This window comes from Rhinolophus sinicus, chromosome 14, assembly GCF_057876585.1.
Source record: "Rhinolophus sinicus isolate RSI-liver-muscle chromosome 14, RSI-T2T, whole genome shotgun sequence".
NCBI classification, from domain to species: domain Eukaryota; kingdom Metazoa; phylum Chordata; class Mammalia; order Chiroptera; family Rhinolophidae; genus Rhinolophus; species Rhinolophus sinicus.
In genome coordinates, this window is record NC_142514.1 from 49,637,628 (window position 1) to 49,661,423 (window position 23,796).

The window sequence follows — 23,796 nt, forward strand, 5'->3', positions numbered from 1 at the left end:
CCCTAGTGAACTTGGCAGAGAACCATGAGAATGAGCCAATCCTGGGTAATAAATCCAGAGGAAAGAGTTGCAGAGCCTGAGCAGCAGGTTCCTAACTTCATGGTGTATCTAGAACACTTGGGGCACTTGTTAAAAAAAAAAAATCTGATTCAGTAGGTCTGTGGCAAGGCCCAAGAATCCGTATTTAAAAGCTTCCTAGGTGATTCTGACAATAGGTCCTCGTGAGAAACACTAATAATGATTATCAGAGTCTCTGCTTCTTGGTTCTACCCATGTTTATTTCTGCCTGGATATTAGAACACATCAATTTAAAAGAATGCTCCTTCCTATCTATGCTTACCTTTTCAAAGCTCTGAATAAGCTGGAAAATTCTACTTCCTTCTAATGACCTTAACCTACAAGATTAAGATTCCTTCAGTTTGAATGGCTCTTATCATTTAATGTGATTCTTGGCCACAAAAGTCTAAGTTTGTTTTCTTAACAGCCACTTCCTTCTGGAAAGCATCTCCTCCCTGGCTTCAGGGATGCTCAACTCTGCAGTCCTCGCCTGTGCAATGATATTCCTTCCTACAGCTCTTGTTTCTTCTTCTGACTTGGTTTTCTCAGGGGCTCAGTCCTGGAGGGCTGGTGTAGCAGAGTGAACAAGGGCTTTTACCGTCAGATTAAGTTCAAATCCTGGCTCATCGCTTACTACCCCAAGCGGCTTCAGTTCTCTGATCTTCAGTTTCCTCATCTACACAATGGGGAGGGATAATAATAGTACCTACCTCATAGGGTTGTTTACAGGAGGAAATGAGAGGACATACGTAAATTATTCAGCACCTGCCTACCCACACTGGTCCTCAGTTAGGGCAGATCATGGTTTCCCCTCATGACTTCAGCTATGGCCAATGCACTTTGCATCCAGCGCTGACCCTGTACCTTAATTCCAATGTCTAAATGAAAGCCTATTTGAATTGACGCTCAAATGGTGCACAGGTGCTTCAAACATAACATGCGTACACCCAATGAAACAGTGCTGCCTGCCCCCAACCTTTCTGATGTCCCTTTCTCAGTGAGTGATACCACCATTGTCCGTCCTGGTCACTGAGGACTCCTTTTGCCTCAGCCTTCCTTCTCTTTCCTAAGAACAAGCGCTGTTCAAAAGAAATGTGAACTACAATGGGATTTTAAATTTTCTAGTGGCCCCATTAAAAAGAAAAAAGAAAAAAAGTGAAACTGATTTGGATTTGGATTAGCCACATTTCAAGTGCTCAATAGTCATCGATAGTGGCTGCCTCACTGGATGGTGCAAACTTAGGCCTTGGCTCTTTCCAAATTCTCTTGATTGCTACTTTGACAGTGCCCTGTTTTTATTACCCCCCCATTCTTCTGGCTTCTATTTTACCCGTCTTGGCTCCCAGCACCTCACGTTAGGGCGACTGCATCAGCCTCGCAATAGGACTCATGCCCCTGATCTTTCTCCCACCTAATCTATCATTACCACTATGCTCAGATATAGTACCACTTTCAGCCTATTTGCCCCTCTGTCTCTAAAAAGCATTCCCCAGTAGCCCAAGGAAAATTCTAAAGGGCTCGGCTTTATAGTCAAGATCTTCTCTAATATCTCTGCCACCATAATAGAAATCCTACTCATACAAGCAGCTGTTGCTACATAGAGCTGACTATATGCCAGACACCAGATTATATGCCGATTGCTGTCAAGACATTATCCTCACGACCCTGTGAGGTAGGTTCTATTTTTCATCCCCATTTTACAAATGAAGAAGCTGAGGCACAGAGAAGTTAAGTATGTGCCTAGTGTCGAAGAGTTAGCAGGCTGTTTGGCTGGGATTTGAGCCCAAGTAGTCTGATTCCAGAGACCTGGCCCGAAACCTCTATTGCTATATATACTGCTGTAGTGTCAGGGGGCTGTCACCCCCTTCCCGGGCTTTGTGGGTTGTGTTTACAAGTCTTACCTACAAGTCTGCACCCAAGTTTAAATTTTCTCTTTCAGGCCCTAGTTCACATTTTCACCTCTTCCAGGAAGGTCTCCCTAACTACTTTTGCTTACAGTGATTAATTTCTTTTATGAATTCCTGATATATGCTTAAAGCTCAGAGGTTCAAGGATCCCTAAGGGGCTGCTGGCCCATGCATGGGAAGGGCAGGCAGGAGGGAGTTGTGCATGAATCCCCTAAAATTGTATGCAAAATTCAGCGTGGGTGCCTATGTTTATTCTTTCTGAATTGAGGATTTATAGCTATCATCAAGCTCTCAAAAGGGTCCGCAATACCACCATTTATTTTGGTGCTTAATTCTGTGTTACTTAACGCTTATTGTTAGGTAACTGACTTTGTATTATCTTCCCAGTAAACTGTGGGAAGTTTAGCTCAATGACAATAGCATAGCAGCTGCATTTATTCATTACTTACTATATGCCAGGTACTATATCAAATACCCTTTTCAGATATTAGTTCATTTAATATTATCTGCAACCATAGAGGTCAGATTTATCATACCTATTGAAACTGAAGCTCAGGAAGGTTAAATAATTTGCACAAGATCAGACAGCTAGTAAGTGGTAGCAACAGGATTTGAACCCAGATCTCTCTTATTTCAAAGCCATGCCCTTACCCAGGCCAGTGAGTTATTCCGTGCCATTGTGTCTCTCTCTCTCTCTCTCTCTCTCTCTCTCTCTCTCTCTCTCTCTCTCTCTCTCTCTCTCTCTCTCGGATTGACTAACGTAGAGAATGGGGCCTCCATAAACACTTGGGTTAGATTAGGACACAGTGATGTAGCAACCAACACATCAGCCAGCTTGAACCTCTCACCCTGGGGTGTTTCTGTGCCTGGTGTTTGTTTTCTTAGAAACAGGATACACCCTGGGGCTCCTTCCCACAGGTATCCCGCAAACACTGAGTGTTCCAAGCCAAAGGTTACCCACCTGCTGGGTTCCCTATACAGCCCGGAGAAGCCAGGGTGGAGGCCCTGGGACTCCCATGACCTTGATTAGGACCAGTTGCTGGCGCTGTGAACTTTCACCTCCAGCATGGGCTGGCCATGTGTGTGGAATCTAGATTCCAGGAGCAATGCTGCTTTGCACCCGCATACTGTGCCCCAAATAGGTTTTCAGCCAGGTGATGGTGGGCCCACCTGGGAGGAGCAGCTCTCTGATGGTGACCTGCAGAGGTGCAGGAGATAACTCCTGTGCGGTATGCAGGGCCAGGACCCCGCCATGCAGAGGCATGTGTTTACAGCCAACACTGAGAAGGACCTTTACAAACAAGTTTTACTCTCTACCTAGCATAGCAACACTGGCTGAGAAATGATTTGCTCATATCTGCATAGCTGTTTTAGGATTAGCTGGATGTCTCCTTTGTTTATTCATGAATGAAAAAATAAATGAATGGGTAAATTCAACAACTTATTTACTATTGAAAATAAAAGCTAATACTTACAGAGTGTTTTTTCTGTGCCAGGCACTGTGTTAAGGGCTTTCTGGAAAGTGATTTTATGTACTCTTCACGACATCCCTGAATAAGAATGTACTATTATTTCATTTACTAGTTTTCAAATTTTAAAAGAATATATGCATATGGTAAAAATTTTAAATAGCCCCAAAGGGTACAAATACTAGTCGTCCTTCTACCCTAGACGACCCAAGGGGATCATTGTTATCGGTTTTCCATATTTCTTTCTGAAGACATGCCATGAATATGCAAGCACGATTATTCATATATATCTGTCTTACACAATATAAACGAGACCATGTTATATGTATTGCGCTGTATCCTGTTTTTTATTTGAATTAAGATTCTATTCTGGAGATCATGGTGAAGGTGGTATTATCAATCATTTTCCAAATGAGGCAGCCAAAGCTCTCAAGGACACCGAGTGAGTCACGAGTAAGCGCTGGGGCTGAAACCAGCCCAGGTGCTTATAGCCATTATTGCACATTGCACCCTCCTGTATTTCCGTATTAGGAGAGGAAGTGGGAATGATCAGAGAAGCAGAAGACTAAATTCCTGCCCTCAAAGGGTTCATTGTTTCTGGGGACAAACCATGCTACATGGGATGAGAGAATGATTTCCAAATGATATAAGAACAAGTGCAACATACAGTTCCACTGTACCCCGAGGTGCTAAGCATTTGTAAGGGACAGAGCAACTCTGTCACAAAAGCTAGGGGAAGAGAGGGAGTTTGGGAGGAAGGGCAAAAGTCAGCGCTATGGAGATTATGTTTAGTTAAAAATATATTTTACCCAGAAAACATATTGGAAGAATATACTCCAAAATGTAGCTATTGCTGGGTTGTGAGAATTTTAGGGGATTTATGATGTTGTTTTTATGCATTCCAACAGTTTGTAAGTTTTTATTTTCACTTAGTCCTCAAAATGATACTGTGAGGTTCTTACTATTGTTTTCTCCAATTTAGGATGAAAAGAACTGAGGAAAGCAAACACTTAGACAGTAATAGCCAAGGTCAGAGTGAAGGTTGAGTGGAGGAGCCAGCACTGTGATCCCGGCAGCCTGGCTCCAGAGTCTGTGCTCTTAACCACATGTGATACTTTTATGATTAAAAAAAAACACACACAAAAAAAATCCCAGTGATTGTTATTCACAAAACCAGGAGGAAGGGCAGTTATTAGTCACTTTACAGGGGTAAAGGAAGGAGAGAACAAGCATAGTTCATGGGACTGGTAATTAGGGCATTACTGGGGACCTCTGAGCTAGTGGCTTCCACGGTGTGAAGGGAATGAAAACCAAATGATAAGAGGCTGAAGAGCAAATTATTACTTCAGCAACTTAGGCGGTGAGTGTAGGTGAGTGAAGACAAGGAATTGGATGGAAACTTTTATGAGGAGGATTGTTTTAAGAGATGGTTGCCATGTGAGCATTTTCAAAAGCAGAGGAGGAGTGTTGAGCAACTAGGGAGAGAGTGAAGGTGCTAAAAGGAGAGGTACACTGAGAGAGAGAGCCCCAGATCCTGGGCTCAGGACTGAGCGTGGAAATGACGGGCTGAGAAAACGACACTTGAAAGATACAGAGGCGGAAAAGCAGGGGAGCAATGTGCCCAGAAGCTCAGGCTGAAAGTCTAATAGGTGTGTGTGTGTGGGGGGGGGGGGGGGCGGAAATGGAAACCAGCTACCAAATGCACGCGACACTACGGGCAAACCTCTCAGACATCCCACCGAGCAAAGGAACCCAGTCACAAAAGAGCACATGCTGTCTAATTCCATTTATATTAAGTTCAAGATAAAATGAATCTATGGTGACAGAGACTAGAAGCATGGAGAGAGTGGGTGAGGAGACAGACGAGGCAAGATTGGCCATGAGTTAGTTGCTAATTGTTGAAATCGGGTGACAGGTACATGGGATGCCTTCCACTTTTGTATGTATATGTTTGAAGATTTCAAGAATAAAACGTCAGAAATAAAATTCTACGATCCTGAACTTCATAACCTATAACATGGTAATTATTAACACTATAAGATGAACTCTGTCATTATAGAATGGAAGGTACGTTAATTATTATCTACCATTTCCTCCTCCAGATCATGATCGAGCAAGTGTATCCAGTGTCGACAGTGCAGAGGAAGTAACCACCTTTTGAGGAGGCACACCTGGGGCTAAAACACCCGTGATCTGAGCCCTCTGCTGTATTATACAGCACTTGGGTCCTGAGTTACATGCCAAAGTTTAACTTGCCAGGAAGCATCTCTCCTTGCATTCAAACCTTCCCCCCAAAAGGCCCAACACTGTGGTCCAGATACCCAGGGCTTGTACAGGCCAAAAGATTATAAGATAGCATACTTAATTTTTCCTTCATCCTTCATCTCACCTTCTCCATAAACTATAGCAAGGACCATGCACTTCTCCTTTCAAACATGTCCAGACTTGGTAACTGCTTGGAGGAAAAGCAAAGTCTATGGAATTCCTGGGATGACCAGCAAAATGAACATGATATGCAGGCCCCCACGGTTAAACTCCTTGTTGTTTTGAGCCTCGCAGTACCTAAAAGTTTATACATCTTCAAAGGGAAAGTACTGAAGATACAAGGAATCCCAAGTTAGCTTTTTGTAGTTCTAACTCATTCTCTATGTAAATTGATTAGAATTCTCCATCTAAAAGCGAACTCATTGACTAACTCCTTTCTTAAAATAAAATTTACTTCAGGGAAAACATGGAATAGGAAACCAAGCCACCACACCTAAGGTCCACACCTTATCAGCAACATCAGTGCAGTTTAAATAATTTGGCACCCAAAAGGCACACTTCCACTTCAGCTCGCTGAGTTTTGTAAATTTTCAGAATGTCTCCAGTTCATTGTAAAGAGTGCTATAAAAGTCCCCAGAAAGATGAATTCATTCAAATTCATTAACATTTTTCTTTAAATGAGATAACAGAAACTTTGAGAAGGAGGGTTGAGTCAAACAAAACAAATCTTTGACAGAACATCACTTAAAACAACTGGAAAGATGACACCAATTTAAATACACAGCATGTTTCCACCAACAACTCCATTGCTAAGTTTTCTTCCCTTAAATTCAACAATTTCACAAAACAAGATCATCAAATGGAATGCAGTGGTAAAGATTTCTGCCTGAAAGCCCCGAAAAAGAATTTCTATGGCTACTCTCAGCCCCAGGTTTTCTGGGCCAGAACTATTTCAAATATTCTGCTTCTCTTGGTGCACTAATAACTTATCAGACCACGAGTCACAAGAGTTGGCTTTAAAACTATGGTCATCATACTTCTCTCACAAATGCTGACATCTTCACCCATCAGTCTTTAAGTCTAATCCTCTGTCTGTTGGTGGGCCCCTTGAAACTAAGCACCCCATATTACATAGTTATTTACCTCTTCCATATACAATACACAAAGAATAAATACTGATTTGATTTGTATGTGTCACATAGATGACCTTGGCAGGAAGCAACAGCTTTTCATTTTTTTTTTCCTCTTTACAATTTAGGTAAGAGAAGGGACACTATATTCCTGGGGCTAGACACAGAATAGGAACTCCATAGAAATTTTATCTGATGAAATGATGACACAGGGATCTGTGGGAGTATTTTAGGTGAATGATGGTAAGGGTCTGAACCCAACATGTGAAAACCAGAATTTATGAAACAAATGGGGATCATATCACATTACAAAAAGATTACTTCAAAAATACATTCCTAGATGCACTGTCTATTAGTCAAAGAGGTTAAGTCAGAGAACCTCATTGTTTAGTTCTGATTCTGATTAAATACCAATTAGAAACCATAATAAACATCTCTAAGTTATAACATTTTGCACAATTCCTTCTTGCGTCTTGAGCAAAGTTCTACTTGAGTTTCCAAAGTATAATACTAGTGCCTATATTTTTCTCATTCCTGTACTTATGAAAGGGAGTGTGATACAGGCTTTTAGGCTACCTGCTACCCTTGGTTTCAAAAGTAGCTCCTTATCTGGCCTGTCTCCCGTGGCACTTTTCCCCGTGTAGTAAGGACAGATATAGGAAAGTCCAATTCTGACGCTGCAAACTCTGGAAAGAAGGAAGTATTCCCAGATGTCTCCATTGCTTAAATCTGCTTGTGCAGGTCAGGTACTTCAGTGGAGGGAAAGGGCTGTGTCCCAAGGATAATCATCTTATGAGTGGCATTCGGCATAACGTACTTTCAAGCAAATCCTAATAGCTAAGACAACAATATTAGTGCCTTTTATTTATCCATGGATTTAACTGTAAAGTTAATTAAGCTTTTATAACACTTAACGCGTCTGGGGATTAAAATCCTGGGAGAGACCACAGGAGATCAGCATTTAGTTGTCTGTGACCAAATATGAGTTTCAGAAGGTTGAGCTGATCCTACCAAAAGTTTGTCCTTGAGATATTTTCAGAAGTGCATGAGATTCTTTGGAACACTTTTATGTACGATATAAGTCAAAATAAATGACACATTTATATTACATGTAGTAAGTATGAGATTGATTTTAGTAGACTAAGTAAATACATGCATACGAGTCTTATAAATAGCCATTATCTGTCAGTGTCAACATTGATAAATGAACAGAACCAAAGATCACATATTGCTGGATGCTTGTGCCTTCATTTATAAATGAAAACCATCCCCAGCTAAATTCTGGGGAAACATACCTACGTGTCACATGTAGATGCTGCCACATAATTTTTTGTCACTTCTGCCTTTGTCCAATGTAGAAATCTGATATTCTATTTCTAATGTGTTAAGTCTGCTTAAATAATAATGCCATCAAAAGATATGAAGTGCTTTCTCATATACCATCTCTATTAGGCGGGGTACTAATTAACTTCATTTTGATTTCTACTTAGGGACTTGTGAACCTCTTAAATTTAGCATGCACATTCATGTGATCAATAAGTAAGGTATTTTTGCAGATAACTGAAAAAATATCAGAATCCTTTTGTCTCATGAGACTTCTTCCTAGTAGCCTATGGTGCTTCCCTTCTTAATATTTAGTGCATTTTTCACTTTTCATACTTAGTGTAATTCCACAGGCTTCTTAAACAGAAGGAAAGTACTGGTGTTTCCTCTCTTAAATAGAACCCACTTAATGACATTTTCTTAGAAGCTGATTATACCTGCACTTACCAGGTATGGAGAATGAAAGATAGAAACTACAAAGCGACTAGCAGTTGAATTCTCGATAGGGCAGCCTTTCAGAACCACCTGGGTGGCACTTTCAATGCACGCAGGTCCAAACATCCAGAATCCGAATGTCAGGGGTCAGTCCTGGGAAAAGTGCATTCTGGAAAAGCTCTAGGTGTTTTGGACATGCACTCCGGGGAAAGAGCCACAGGACCCGAATACATCAGGACTGTTCGGCCACAACACCCGGGTCTCCCTGACGGTTCTGCCTGGAGGAAGCTGCTGGTCCTGGGCAAGTCACCTCCCCTTTCTGGGCTTCAGCTTACTCGTCCTTAACAAAGGAGAATAGTCTTAGAGGTGCTCTGTGCCTCTTCTTTGCTTCTCTCTGAACGGTCCTCTCTTTCCTGCTCTTCCGAACTCCTCAGCTCATTGGTTTAAGCTCTTAATAGTTACATACTGTCATAATGATCAAGGCAGGGGCTGTCACTAAAATAAATCATGTAGGTGACACACAAAGCTGCATCTAGTGCCCTATTATGCACACGGAGGGAGGAGGGTCAGCACAGAGCTCCTTCTGAAGCCCCACAAGACTTTACAACTGGGGACCAGCCCCCAAAATTTCCTTACCAAGTGGGTTCTAAAGCAAGCAAGTATACAGGAGAGAAAATAGTGTTTCTGGTTGTTTAAAAATAAAGCCAGGCCCACAAATACTGGAAGCTCTCTTTTAGCCAGAATGTTCTGGGAAAGGGTATTAGAGCCAATTGAAATTTCTGGTTGAGATACCATGTGCAAGGGCACACTTTTGCCAGCTTTCAAAGATAACAGCAGAGTACATGTATAACCCTGAACCTAACTGATGGTTAAGAAAGCACTTCCATGAAATGTCATGATTCCAGATAAAGCTGAAGAACTCTGAACAAATCCATTTTTTTTGGCACTGACAGTGCCAAGCGGTTCCACCCTCCTGACTGACTGTCCTTGCTATCTGTACCCTGCACCCACAGCCCCCTGGGCACGTCTTCATGTCTCTATCTGTCCTGCTCCATCTCCTGGGCTGATACCGTTCCCTCTCCGAGTGCTCTAAGCTCAGGTCAGCAGTCCTTGAAGATTTTGCCCAAGCACCTGTTTTTCCTCTCTCTGTCCTCCTTTTCACCCACCAACAAGGGTTCGCAGAGGACTTTTACACTTCTACCTAGCCCCAGACTTGTCTGCGGGCCCCTCATCCAGACATCTTGCCCACTCCTCAAACTCAACAATAGTTAGACTCCCCCTTTTCCACACAGGAGGCCCTTCTCTGCAGTTGGCTTCTCAGGCTCTCTGCCAACAACTTTTATCATAGTAGTTTTAGACTTGAAACTTTAGTTCTGTTTCTGAGACCACCTGTTTGTTCCCTGACATCCAAAGAGGTTGTGACCAGTCCTACAGGTTCTGTTTTCCTATCCAAACCGTCCTCCCTGGTGTCCCTGCCATCAACCTTTTGGTCAGGCCCTCCTTTGACATGTGCATGGAAATGACAGCAACGGCCTTCATTTTCTTGATTTCCCTGTGCTCTCCCCCAGTGGCTGTCAACCTGTCAGACTGCTGGCCATGGACCAATAATCCTAGATAATGGCAAAAGCTCACTAAACAGATATGAGCACACCTGTTCTACTGGAGAGTGGTTGGGAATGAGGAACCTGGAGCACTACCACTAACCCAGGCTTCCCTTCTCTCTCCCTTGTGGCAGCCCCTAAGGGAACAATGCAGATTCCCACGGCTCCTGAAAACACAGCTTGAAACGACTGCTCTGAGCCATCACAGATGCCACAGCCAGAGGCATCTTCCTAAAAGTCATTTCTAATCAGATGCTGCCCTCAAAAATCATCGATTGGTTGGTGGGAATGTGAATGATGGTGGTATTCACTTAGGCCAAATATACTGCCATTCAAGTCCTACGTAGGCACCCAACAGAAATGTGTACACACGTTTACCAAAGGACATGCATTACAATGTTCAGAGCAGCGCCAGTCATAGGAGCCCCAAATGGAAACTGCCCAAATGACCCAAACAGGAGAACAGTAACTCACTCAATGGAATACGCTACAGCAATGACAATGAACAAGCCTCAAATACAGGCAGCAGTATGGATGAATCTCACAAACATATGGCTGAGTGAAAGAAGCCAGACACTAAAGACTGAAAAGGAGGCTATACCGCAGGAGATCATTAAGTACAAAAATAGTTTAAACTAATCTACACCGTCAGACGTCAGGCTAGTGGTTACTTTTGAAGGGGAAGGTAACCAAGGGGACACACAGGGCTTTTCCCAGCGCTGGCTACATGTGTGTTTTCAGTTTGTGGGGGGAAAGAAAAATCATTATACTTGATTTGGGTAAGTTGCTATATGATATTATACTTCAATACAAAGTTACAAAAACAAAGCTGCTCCCAATTAAAGGCAATTCTCACTGTAGCTCAGAAGCCATTTACAAGATGGCTGTAACCTACCTTTCTGGTCTTCTCTCAACTTTTGTTGTTGTTGTTATTTTGGGGGGTTCTTTATCCCTAAAGGGTCCTGGTATCCTCTGTGAGACGCTGTAAAATGCTGTGGGTATGTACATTTTCTGGGGAGAGGGGTTATAGCATTAATCAAACGAGCCCCACAGCTCAAAAGGGGTAAAGAAAACTTGTCCTACTTGCAGTAACTCCAGTAACTCAAATGGTTCCTAGCATTGAAACTCTGACTTGTTCTATTATTTTCCCTCAGAAAGCTCTGGCTGCTCCCAACTCCCCCTGGTGAGATTCCACCAGTCAGGTTATCTCTTCCACCATGTCTCTGCCATCCTCCAGCCAGAAACTACGCCCTCTTTCCCTTCCACAACCACTTACCAGGGTTGGCTCTGATTCTTTGGTAAGCACTGAGCATGAACCAATAAACAAACCCTCAAGGAGCTTTCAGTCTAGTAGAGGGAAAACAGATAGATGCATTTACAAATAACTTTAAGCAGAAAAGAAGCACCAAAAGACAGAGGGTCAGCCCAAGGGGAGTTCAGAAGAGGGAGGGATTCCTTCCGGCTAGGAGCAATCTGGGCAGGCTTCATGGAGGAGGTGGCAATGCACTGCAGGATTTGTAGCTGAGATGGGAGGGCATTCTAAGTGGAGGGGGCAAAGGCTAGTGCTGTGAAAGCCCTGCTGCTGTGCAGGGACAGACAGGTAGTTAGGTTTGCCCAGAACAGAGACATCATGAAGAAGAGCTAGAAGGGGTGTGGGTTGGCATCAATGTTAGTTGCCAGGCTCAGAAGTTTGAATTTCATGTGGTAAGCAACTGAGAGGCACTGAAAAATTTTAAGCAGGAAATGATGATCAGACATGTGCCTCCTTGGAATGTCAGACGGATGGACATGATCTATTCCTACTCTGTTCTCTGCCTCCATGGCACTTAATTGCCCCGTGCTTTGTAATGTGGTTATCTATGTACTTATCTTTCTGTGCTCCTCACCCCCACTGCACTTAATCTGAGGAAGGACAAAACACGGTTTTAGTACTAGCATACTGTCTTGCACACGGTGGAACTCAATAAATATTTACTTAACAAATGAATGTTCAATGTCTCCTTTAAATGGGTTTTGAATGAAAAGAAAGAGACTGGGGAGGTGGGGAAGAAAAAAAATATAAATGAGCTTATTAACAAGTTCAGGTGCGCCATTCAACCTTAAGACTATATACTGAATAACTAACATCCAGAGGGGAAAAAAAAACCAAAACTACAATCACAAAGGAGAACTAGGTTGAAAGTTACTTAAGGCTCTGTTACAGGAAGTATGTGAGTAGGGGTGCCCAGGCTATGTCCTTCAGTGAACACTATCAGTTCCAGGGGTGCCCTCAGAATGAAGGGACTGTTACATCATCAGAGTCTGGTTACATGCTTCTTAGTACCTAGAACACGGAACAGCCTCATCCTGGGCTCTGTTTCTTGACTTCTGGTGAGATCTGGGAAGATGGGGAAAAGAGACTGTTTTACCTTTTAGGCCTTTGGATTTCTTAGCTACAAAGAGGGCATTTCTAGGACAGCAAGTATTTGGAATGCTGTAACAAAGGGCGCTGCCTCCAAATCCAAACAGAAGGAGCAAAACACTGCGTTGGGAGAGAAACCAACTCAGGCACTGAAGTGGCGGGTTCCTCTTAGCCAGTATCACTAATAATAACGTCCAGTCCACTGGGCCGGTTTTTCTTTGTACACCGCCACCTTTTCACTTTTGAAGCTCTTCCACTTGTATTATCACTCCTCACCACCACCCTATAATTAAATTCCTTTGTACATCTCGTGTATGAGAAAATGGAGGCAAAAGGAAATTTGATGCCTTGCCCAAGGCCCCTCAGAACTGGGAAAGAACCCCAGTTTCCGACTTTCAGACAAGGCTCTCCCCACTCTGTCTCATATTCTGATCTCTTCCACCCAAGGGGATCTCCAGGGTTTGGGGGAGTAACTTTCATGGGAGCGAGGGCTCTGCAGAGGAGACCCAGTGATAACAATTGCCCTTCTGGCAGATGTTCTCACTTGTATTTGAGCTTGGGGTGGGCCCCTCCATTTGGTCAGGGCCTGGGTGATTAAAGTGCTGTATCACGGCCAGGGGCAACACAGGCAGAACTGAACCCCTGAGGAGCTGAGCAGCTTGGGTGGCTTCCCTGAAGGAAGTCCTGGGAAAGAAAAGCGAAACTTAGCGGCACCACTTGCAACTGCACAGGCTCCAAAGCCACACACAGCACAGCTGAGCTGAGTGTGCACAGCGCTGTGACAGGAATCGGTCCACTGTCTGGTCTGGCCTGAGTTTCCTTCCTTCTCACTGCAAAGCCTCCCAGCCCAGTCAGACAACACCCATTACCGGCCACTACTATTTAGTCTAGCCCTATTTTTGGAGCTAGCTCGGGGTGTTAGCCTTTCATTATTTTCTTATTTTTTAAAAATAATAATAGGAATATGTTGAAAAGTTCAAACTACATGCATGTGAATAGAATAAAAAGTTAAAACTCTTTCCTTCTGATTTCACTCCTGAGGGGAAACTACTGCCCCTTTCCTTCCCCACTTTCTTCTGGCCTTCAAACAACATACATCAAACCCATGTATGTGGGTTTTTTAAACAAATGGGATATTTACATGTAGTTCTGCAAATTTCATTTTTTTCACCCAATAATAAATATATCATGAGCAACCGGGCTTGCTCATAAAGAGAGTTGGTGCATTTTTCTCATTTTAATTTCTCATCTTGAGACATTTAAAATTTATAGAAAAAAACACAAGGGGCCACATAAATGGATAGGATTAATTTAAAAAATTAGTAAATTTCTGCAATTGCTCTCCTCCCCACTCTTCCTGGGAGTCATTGCACGACCAACCTCAGACCATGCAGGGAGGGGAAGAAAAAGACCCCACAAGTGATATCTGCCTGTTGCAGGACTTTCCAAGAGGTGGCTCAGGTCGGCTGGGTGTGGAGAGGCCAGTACCTAGAAGCTGAGCTTGCAGAATTGCCAGGCTCCTCACCCTGCACCCACTCCCCTTGGAGGAGTTGTTCTGGAGAGTGGCAGGTGACAGGGGGAGCGGCAAGTTCAGTGAAAGTGCAATGCTTTGCAATTGTTTCCCCTTCTGGAACTCCAGGGGCCAATGGTTTGCAGGGGCAGCTGCATTGTTTAAACACAGGGAACTTAAGTTCCTTTTTCATCACCAGCACATTCTCTCTGCAGATTCTGCTTGGGCCACCCACAAGCGTGTGGCTAACCCTGATAGCTATCCCCTGTCCCAAGAGGAGTGTATGCTAATCCTGACACGAGGGCAGAGATCCCAGCCCAGGTCTGAGCTGCTATCTGGACCAACCAGATGGTGAGAGGCGGACAGAATCCAGAGTAGCCAGAGAGAGCAGCAAAGGAAAGAGCAGGTCTCTGCCCTTGAGTCAGAGGGAGGGTGTGCTTCATCTGCAATGTGTTTTCTGTACATCGTGAAATGGCGTTTTGGTTGTGACCAGACCCCTCAGGTGGCAAATGTTTTGATTCCAAGTAGTTCTCTATGTGCACAACACTCTTCTAGGTCCTTTGGATGAATGAACTAATTTAGTCCTCACAGTCAGAGGACTGTGAGAGAGTGCTATATGATATTTCCCCATTTTACAGATGGGGAAAGTGAGGCAGAAGAAGCAAAATAATTTACCTAGGTAGTGGCAGGTAGAAGATTTGAATCAGGGTGCACTGGCTCCAAAGCCCACACACTTAATCACCAGGCTACGTGCCTACTTATGCTAGTGAGGTGTTTCTCAAAATGCATTACAACTTAATAGGTATATACCTAAAAAAGTTTCCATGGCATAAATTTTAAAAAGCCTTAGTTCAAACAAAGATATGCATGCTTCTTTCATGCAAGACTTCTCAAGGTCTTTCTACAGTAAGATGTATTTATGATCTGCAAGAGGCATATGGTTTGTTGCATTTTCTCCATTTATTTGAACATAGATATGTTTTCCTAGGAACAGCTTATGAGAACAGTGTTCTGCTGGCCACACTTTGAGTAAATGTAGGCAAAGGGAATTGTTAGGTATAGGTCTTAAGTTCTGGCTCTTGCCATTTAACTTTGTGGCTTTGGAAATTGCTTAACTTGAGCCTCAGTCTCCTCATCTGCAAAATGGGAACAAGAGTCCTTACGTGTTACGAAGCTATTGTGAGGATTAAATGCATATATAAAGTTCTTCTAACGGTGCCTGGCTCTAAGCATTCAAATGGGAAGTATTATAATGATTATCAAGAATACTGGATAATTTAAGAAGAACAAAAGAAATATGAGAATTCATGAAAAGAAGCTGAAAATCCCTGCAAATATAACTCTGGAGTGATCTTTGCTAACGACAGTTCCTGTCAGAAAAAACATGATAAATGATTACACAAAAGAAAATTCTAAAACACCATAGAGTACATTAACATTCCAAGGGAAGAAGAAACAAGGGAAAAGATTTTTAAAAAATAGCTCACACAGAAAGTTTCTTTGGCTCAGAGGGTTCTCTGATACGGTAACAGGCAGACAAAGGACACCAGCCAATTTCCTGAGCACTAAACCAAGCTGAGACTTCCTTCACAAGGGACAAAGCCAGGAGCTAGACCCGCTGCACTCAGGGAAAAGAGGGAGACGCATCGTGACGTTTCATGGGGATAAATTCTCAATTGAATTGAAACGGCTTGGCATTAACAGGATGTCTTCCTATTTCCAGCTTATGGAGTGACTCATGAATCTGCCATTTCACTTGCAGCCACTGTGGGAGAACTGTGCAGGAACTCTGACTCCACAAAAGCCATTCCCCTCTCTCTGCCTGACTCAGCAAACCACCTCCCCCTTCCGGTCTGGCCTGCCAAACATGTGACAGTTGATAAAAAAATGAACAACCCTCTCCCGCCCCCCCCCCAAAAAAAAAAGCTCACCAAAACCTAAATCCCCCACCAAGCTGCAGAAGGCTGCTACTCCCTGATGCAAAAATGGAAGTTAAATGCACAGCCCATGGCTCCAGGATCCAGGGCACCTGAAGCAATTTGCTCTCAGTGGGCCAGAGTGGCTCTTAACACTGGACCAGCTTCCTGTTGTGCAACTATGTAAATGAACCTTGTGCTTGGGCCATGGCAAGCTGTGCTGTGTGGCAGGGATGTGTGAGTAATGGAGACACTGGGACAGCATCTCAGTGGAACTCACTCAGGCAGCCCACAGGCTCAGACTCGTGATGTCTGCCCCAGGGGCAGGGGTTTTCACAGACCACTTTCTCTGCCAGGGAATCCTTCCATGTGGTATGGACAGCCGATTTCCTGGCAAGCACAGTCTGGGGTAAACAGGAGCCAGGAACATCAGGAGATGGGGACTGAGTTGGAGGATAATTAAAACCTAGGGGATTGGACTCCAGGCTAAACTCAGAATGGTTTCTTTGGGTCACTTCTATCTAATTGGCCCCAGTTTTCTCATGTGTAAGATGACAAGGTCTTATCTTTTTCTCCTAGAGCCTCCTCTGTGCAGGCATCAAACGTGCGTGTGCTTTCTAATGTCCACAACAACAAAGTCTCCCTCCCCATTTTGCAGGTGCATAAACTGAGGCTTGGAGGAATGAGTTAGCATGGCTAAGGTGTGTGCAGGTACTAGAGTTGTGGAGCCAGGATTGAACCGAGAACTGTGGATATTCAGATGTGTCCCCTCCTGAAATTCTACAGGGGCTTCTAAGCTTCTTTAAAGTGATGTTTGCAACTAAACGCAAGTCTTAATTTTTGACAAGAAAATTACTTGGAAAATTACCTACTGAAAATTTAAAACTTGCACGGATACTTCTTGGACTAGTCATTCTTTCACACTGCCAAATAGAATGTGCTTAGGGAATTGTATGTGGATTCTGAAATTAGCTAAAGCAAAGTCAAATCATAATTCTCATAATAAATCATTAGCAAAATAAATCACTAAACTAATTCCATGGCCAAATACGACTGGTTTCTGTTCTAAGGCAATGCCTCATTTATTGGTCTGAAGAAAGTTGGTGCTGAAAGACAAAACAGGTATATAGGTGATGGAAAGAGCTTCCGGCCCAGTTTAAGGAGACCTAGGGTCTGTCTAGGCCCAGTCCTTAATTAGCTTTGTAATTATGCAAGTCACTTAATCCCAGTCCCCTTCCCTTTCTGCATCAGGAAGACAAAGGGCTTGAATTAGATTTGTGTTTCCCAACCATTTCCGTTTAAAGGCTCCTTTGAATGTACAAACACTCACTAAAACTCTCTCCCCTCCAAAGACAGCTGTTCTTTTGGAACCTATTGTTCCGAGAATACAATGATAAAACATTAACAGAAACGTTGTTCTCTCTTATTAATTGCAACAACATCTTCATATACTTGAACAAGAGTAGTGCACTGATGTTCAAGACATTATTTATTCAGGTTACTGTCCATGTGTGGCCCCTATAAACATTCGCTCACCCTTGGCAATAAACTGTCTACTCCCTTTACTATTCTCTTTCCACAGATTTTGAACTTTTGCATTAAATGACCTCAAGGTTTCCTTTCGGTGGCAAACTTTGATTTTATCATATGCCAATTATTTCTTAAGAAACTGAACACCAGGTTTCTGTTTTTTGTTTGGAATAATAAAGCAACTTTTCAGCTAGTGACTTTGTTTTGCACTAAACCACATTCATTGCACAACAGTTTAATAGCTACGTATTAATTTACTCATCAGACACATACTGAATGGTTGTGGTGGGTAAAGAGAGGTGAATAAAACAGACATGGTCACTGTCCCCACAGAGCTTTGGTCTTTCCACAATCTTGAACCTTCCCTCTGTTCAACCTCCCCCTGGAGCTCTGGCTTCTACTATCCACTTAACATGTTAAGTTTGGGGTAGGTTTTAGATATCCAAGTGGAGACATTGAGCAGGCAGGTGCCATGTGGAACTGCTGTGGGCCAGTAAGTAGTTACAACTCTCTTAAAGCCACTTTTCAATCCTATTCAAAAGGCATAAAAATGTTCCTATCTTTTGAACCAATAATCCTAACCAGGGTATTTATTGTAAGGAAATAATCCACAGTAAAAGGCATGTCCATAGAGATACTCACTGCAGTATTATTTATTATAATATTAAAAATGAAGAAAGAAAACAAAAATTCACAAAACACAGAAATGGATAAATTATGGCATGTCAACTGGATGAAGCATTCTATACCACTGAAGGTATAATTTCTGAAGATTGGATTGCTATATAAAAATCTTTAAAATGTTAATAGTAAAACACTTTTTCCCATGCTACTCCAAGCTGTATAAAAATGTGTATGCAAAGGGACAAAGAGTGGTCAGAACATAGAAAGATAATGCTAATTTGCTAAAGTAGGACTACAAATGTTCTTTTGCTATTGTTGTGTGAGCAATAAAAACAATTAAGAATATAACAAATAAACAAATATAATTATATCTCCCATATTTCTTCCTCACTCACCTAGAGCAGGGGTCTGCAAATTACAGCCTGGGGCCCAAAGCTAGTCTGCTGTCAATTTTTGTCAATATAGTTTTATTGGAACACAGGTATGCTTACTTGTTTATGTGGAAATGACCATTCTGTCACTTAGCACAGTCTGGAATAACCCCCCTTATTTACTTATCTCTCTGTTCCCCTAGGGTCAAAAATTGAGTCCAGAAACAGACCCACTCATGTAAGGTCTCTAAAGCACATCTCTGTCTATATCCCTGTACTTGGTAAAAAGTAAGCACTTAAGAAATATTTACTGATTGAATTTGTGGGAAGTAGGAATACAAGAATTAATGAGCAAATGACTTTGAAGTTGCATGAGGACCAAAAAAAATAATAATACTGACTTGAAGATGATAATTAAAGCCCAAAGTACTGAGAAACAGAGAGAAGATATGCAGGTATAAAGTGCTTCTGTATCACCTGACTCCTGTGAATTCTTTTCTTTGGGGAGGTGGATTGGGTGGGGAATGGCCGAGTTAAGATACTATAAAGTGGTTAAATTAACATACTCAGCAGGTACACTGACTTTCTAAAGCTGAATACCAACTGAGATAATTAAAGGCCAGAGCCTTCTCCTTTTTTTTTTGACTCCCCTATAAACTACCTGCTGACAAAGGCATAATTAAGTTGACTCCTGTAAGAATACAGAAGGAAACTTCTCAATTTTAAAAAGTCCCACTTTGCCCCCAAATTCAATGAGCACTCCAATTCACTAGAACCAAAAGGAACTGCACTTTTTGTTTTTCTTTCTTTCTTTCTTTCTTTTTTTTTAAATTAAGCCTGCAACATCCTTTTTCCCCAGTACCCAATTCGTCAGAGGCTCAGAAGTGGCTTGTGCTGAGGAAAGCATCCGGATGGAGGCTGCCACCCAGGCAAGGAGGTGGTCACACCAGCTCTTCACTGAGGGATGGAGAAATGCCCAGGAGCCTCCCCCATTACTGTTCCTCTGTGTCGCCTAAAATTAAGTCTGCACTTTTTAAAATACTGTTCTAAAAATAGGGGGTTTGGCATAAATCTACCAGTTGGTGTTTTGATTTTTACATTGTGTACCAAAAATCATGCTTAAACCCGAGTGAGTACTGGTAAGTAATTCAGGAAGGTTGCAATTTTATTTTGATTTCAAGGTTCTAAAACATTTATTTTCTTAGAATATGGGAAAAGGTGAACAAGAAGCTAAAAAGAAGGTGGGTGATATTAACACAGAAAGCTTACATTCTAGTTTGAAAGCAAAAGGCAGCTAGATATCCCTAAAACAAATAACACATGTTAAAAGTCTTTTTTGGGGGGCCGGGGCAGGGTTCCTCAAAATAAATGGAAGAAACCCTAGTAAGTTTCAACTTACTCATATCTTTCCTGATGTCATTTCTGGAACCAACCTCATGCACACGAAACTGCAAATAATTCCTAACATGCAGCTTTAAACACATAAAAAATCTTCCGAGTGTTGGGTGGTCCAAGACTTGGTCTTTGGGATGAGAATTTTAAAGTCTTCTTCATTAAGCACCAATCGTAATCAGAATGTATTTCAAAGAAGGTGGACTATTATAGCATCTTAAGTAATAAAGAGCAGTTTCACATGAAATGGGGCTATTTTTAACAGACTTTCATATATGGGAATGGGGTGAGTGGGCAGTGTTATAAGAAGCTATCTGCTTCTGGACAAAAAGACTGGAGTGCCTTAAATATTTGATTTCACTTGTGAATTTTAGCAATACAATTTTCAGCTAATCTCTAGAGTATAAAGATTTGGAATTCTGTGTGTGTGTGTGGGGGGGGGTAGCACCATGTGTGAACCATGAAAGCCACCATCTCTCCCCCTGTCCCGGAACAAACACCCACAAACCGATGGGGATGCTCTGAAGGTTAAATTGGATAGTTCAATTGTCCAGGAATGTACGCTATGCAAACAATGTTGGCTCCCTGTGCCAAGGCTGAGATATTGTGAGACTTGAGGCTGCTGGCCACGAAGGGAAGGATGGCGGAGCATAGTTCTATTCACTGGGGCAAAGTGGGAACTCTTAGGAGAGTGGCTGCAATGTTTCAGTATCCTAATCTGCAAAGGACAAATAATTACAGAACTTGCTATATTAAAACCAGAGACTGTTAGTCTGCATGGGCGGGGGGGGGGGGGGGGGGGGGAGGGGAGCTAGACAGAGGGAGGGCAGGGATAAAAAGCCTTCCTTTAAGGGAGAGAACCTGCAAAGTAGATTACAATTCACTTTTTACAGGATTCTTCTGCTTGCAAAATTTTTTATTTTTTGTTTTTTTGAAGAGGCTTAAGTCCTGTATTTAAAAGTTTGGTTAAAGAACAATAAAGAAATCCTGGCTTTTCAGATGCTGGTGGCAGAGAAACTAAAGTGTTAGGAGGCAGGCTGCCAATCAAAGATCAATCCCTTGGGAAGGTCAGAGAAGCCCAGCAAGGATACCATAGGCTTCTGGGAAGATGCAGTTAGCTTTACAAAAATCTCCTTTAAGCATTTTTTTTTTTCTTCAGAGAAACACAGAAGATGTGGGATCTTCAATCAAGGAAGCAAGAAGGAGACAGGAAACAGATCAGGGATCTAGGGGCAGCAAGAAGAGAAGGTGGAGGAAGCACTGCAGTCTTTTTTTGGGATGGCAGGTGTTTTATCTGCGCCCTCTAAGAGTTCCTGAAATAATTAACATGAGCTGCCATTCTTAGTTTTGCAGTAGTGATTTCATCCAGTCCTTGTAGAAACTCAGAATTAAATGTCATGCTTTTGTTTTTTGGAAAGCAAAACTCCCCCAAACAAGGGAGTTCTGCATACCGCTGAAAGCACACGAGATCTGAAACGTTTGCAGAGAGCTAATCATTAACACGCTGCTTTTGAAGGCAGGACTGCCCCTTTCTTTGCTGACGATCACATTTCCCTCCATTGGATCCTGCCCTGTCCTGGTTTACTTTCTGTTTCTCCCACTCATTTCCATGCATTCTTCAGAAACACATGCGAAGTCCAGAATAGCCTCTCCCTTTCTGCGGGCCAACTCAACACTTCCTCTCACAAACCCTCCTTCTTAAAAAGAAATTCATCTCTGACTTATTTTCCCAAGGCCTATTCCTCTTCTCACTCCCCTGGGGGGTAAAAAAGAGCTCTCCTCCTTCCCAAATAATGCAGGAGAATAAAGTAGAAGATCTGTAAGAAACTGTAAATAGAAAGGTATCTGAGAGAAAGAATAGTCTGGCAATTGAATGTGGAAGTGGACAACTCTGGATTTGCATCCTGGCTTTGTCATCATTTACTAGCAGTGGGGCTTTGGGTGGATTACTGAACCTTCTTAAAGCCTCAGTTTTCTCATCTGCAAAATGGAGATAATGTAAAAACCCTTCCAGGGCTGTAAGGAGAATTAAATGAGACAAAGCATTTGAAGTACTTCCAGTTCCTGAAACAGAAAACACTTGACAAATATTTGCTTTATAATTGTTGTTGATGATGTTATACATTTTATTATTATTTTAATGTAAACCCTTTGGATGGGAATGTCACCCTACCTCCCCTACTGCATAAAGAGTAACAAGAACTCAGTGCTTCTAAAAGATAAAAAAGTAGTACTATGTGGAAGGTTCGGGTGCCATTATTTGCTGATCACACCTCTGGGAAACACTTCTCTCAAGAAATGTGCAGAACAGGAGCAAAGGGCCTATTTTTAGCTCCAATGAGCTGAATGCCTTACCTGGCCGACTAGCCTCAGCCACATCCCCCTCTGCAGGCTACCAGCCTTTCCAGGAGGGTGCTACTCAGTCCCAGACTCAGGAATTTACAGCCAATTTGCCCCACTCCCAATGTCTTCTGGTGACGCTAAGGCTTGAGAGAAATGAAAAAGCAACAGCTCCTCATTGCAAATAAAGCAAGGCCCCTGCCTGCTAGTACTGAGTCACTGGTTAAAGCCTGTCCCATTTGTAGACTCCCCCAGAAAAATGACACAAAACACACAAAGTCAGGCACCAAATCTCAGAAAGGCTCTGATTCACCAGGGCGTGCTTCAGAGCTGGAACTTTGGTATAGGAGGTACACCACTGCCCAGCCTGCCAAGAGCCAATCTTCTTTTTTAAAAAAAAAGGAAGAAGAAGAAAGAAAAAAGCCGAACCTTTCCTAATAAGGTAATGCCACATGCCATTTGTGGTTTCAAATTGCTCAGCACTCCAGGAGCATGTGACATTCAAGGCAGCCATCCCTTCACGCTTGTGCAAGGCTCTCCAAGAAGAATGAGAAAGAGTCTTTGGTGTGTCTCTGGGGATTACAAATGACTAGGGAACATGCTGTGCCGGTGGAACCCCACATTTTCCTGATTAACCACACTGGAGGCGCGTCGCTCCACACTGCTGCCTGCATGGCTCTCCTGGGCAGGCCCAAGGCACCGTGAAGGCTCTTGGGTCGCTTTGCATGCCCGCTTGCTCTCTCCAACTAGGTACAAGCTTCTTGAGGGCAGAAACGCTCCTTTCTTTCTTTTGTTTCACCCTGCTATGCTTATCACAGCGTAATCCACCCAGCAGTTACTCAATAAATGCTTGATGATGGATTAGTGTTGAGAATTTTACAGACCGGTAGGTGATCGCTTTATACCATTAACCCCCAGCTTATAAATCGGCAGGGTTTCAAAAGTTGGTTTCAAAGAAGGTACTTGAGGAGCATATTTTCCCATAGAAACAGTGTTATAACTGGGGGTTAGGTTTCCAGGCCCACTCATTTCTCAGGATATCTGTATTTACATGATAGGGCTTTTCTTGAGCCCTATCCCTTGTCTCAGACTCACATCAGACGGCAGTTTGTGTGAGGAATCTGTTGTTTCAATTTAATGATTCAGTTTAGTTACAGCATGAGTGACTTGCACAGACATTCCCCCCCCCCCCCCGTATTGGATGTATGTTCAGATTTTTATGACTCTTTATGAAGGTAATGATCGCCACATTAGAGATTTCAAAAATAACATTAAGAAGGAATTATTTTTGCTCGTCATTAAAAAAGATGCATGCCCTTTTGTTTTTTCTTTTGTATTAAAATATTTTTTTGAACAGTTTTGAACTACATTTATTATTTGGGTCACCTTGAACTTTCCCAATCACTTACAAGCGTGTGCGTGCGCGTGCACACACAAACACACACACACACACACACACAAGCATATATCCATTTATATTCTATTTCTACAAAAGATTTGTAGGAAAAAAAACCCCATAGCCTCC

The 23,796-nt window shown here is 42.6% G+C and overlaps 1 protein-coding gene across 11 annotated transcripts in view; it reads right to left on the reverse strand.

The window, feature by feature from the left end:
- Positions 1 to 23,796, reverse strand: part of GNG12 (G protein subunit gamma 12) — a 108,665-nt gene that overhangs the window by 13,339 nt on the left and 71,530 nt on the right. For 4 of the 11 annotated variants that reach the window (XR_016018644.1, XR_016018643.1, XM_074334928.2 and 1 more), the window contains exon 3: positions 3,440 to 3,514. The exons of 6 other annotated variants lie outside the window; for them this stretch is intronic. The gene's annotated coding sequence lies outside the window, so the exon portion shown is untranslated. Of the gene's footprint in view, positions 1 to 3,439; positions 3,515 to 11,949; positions 12,090 to 23,796 lie in introns of those variants that run through there. One more of the 11 variants, XM_088791195.1, reaches the window with a different exon arrangement.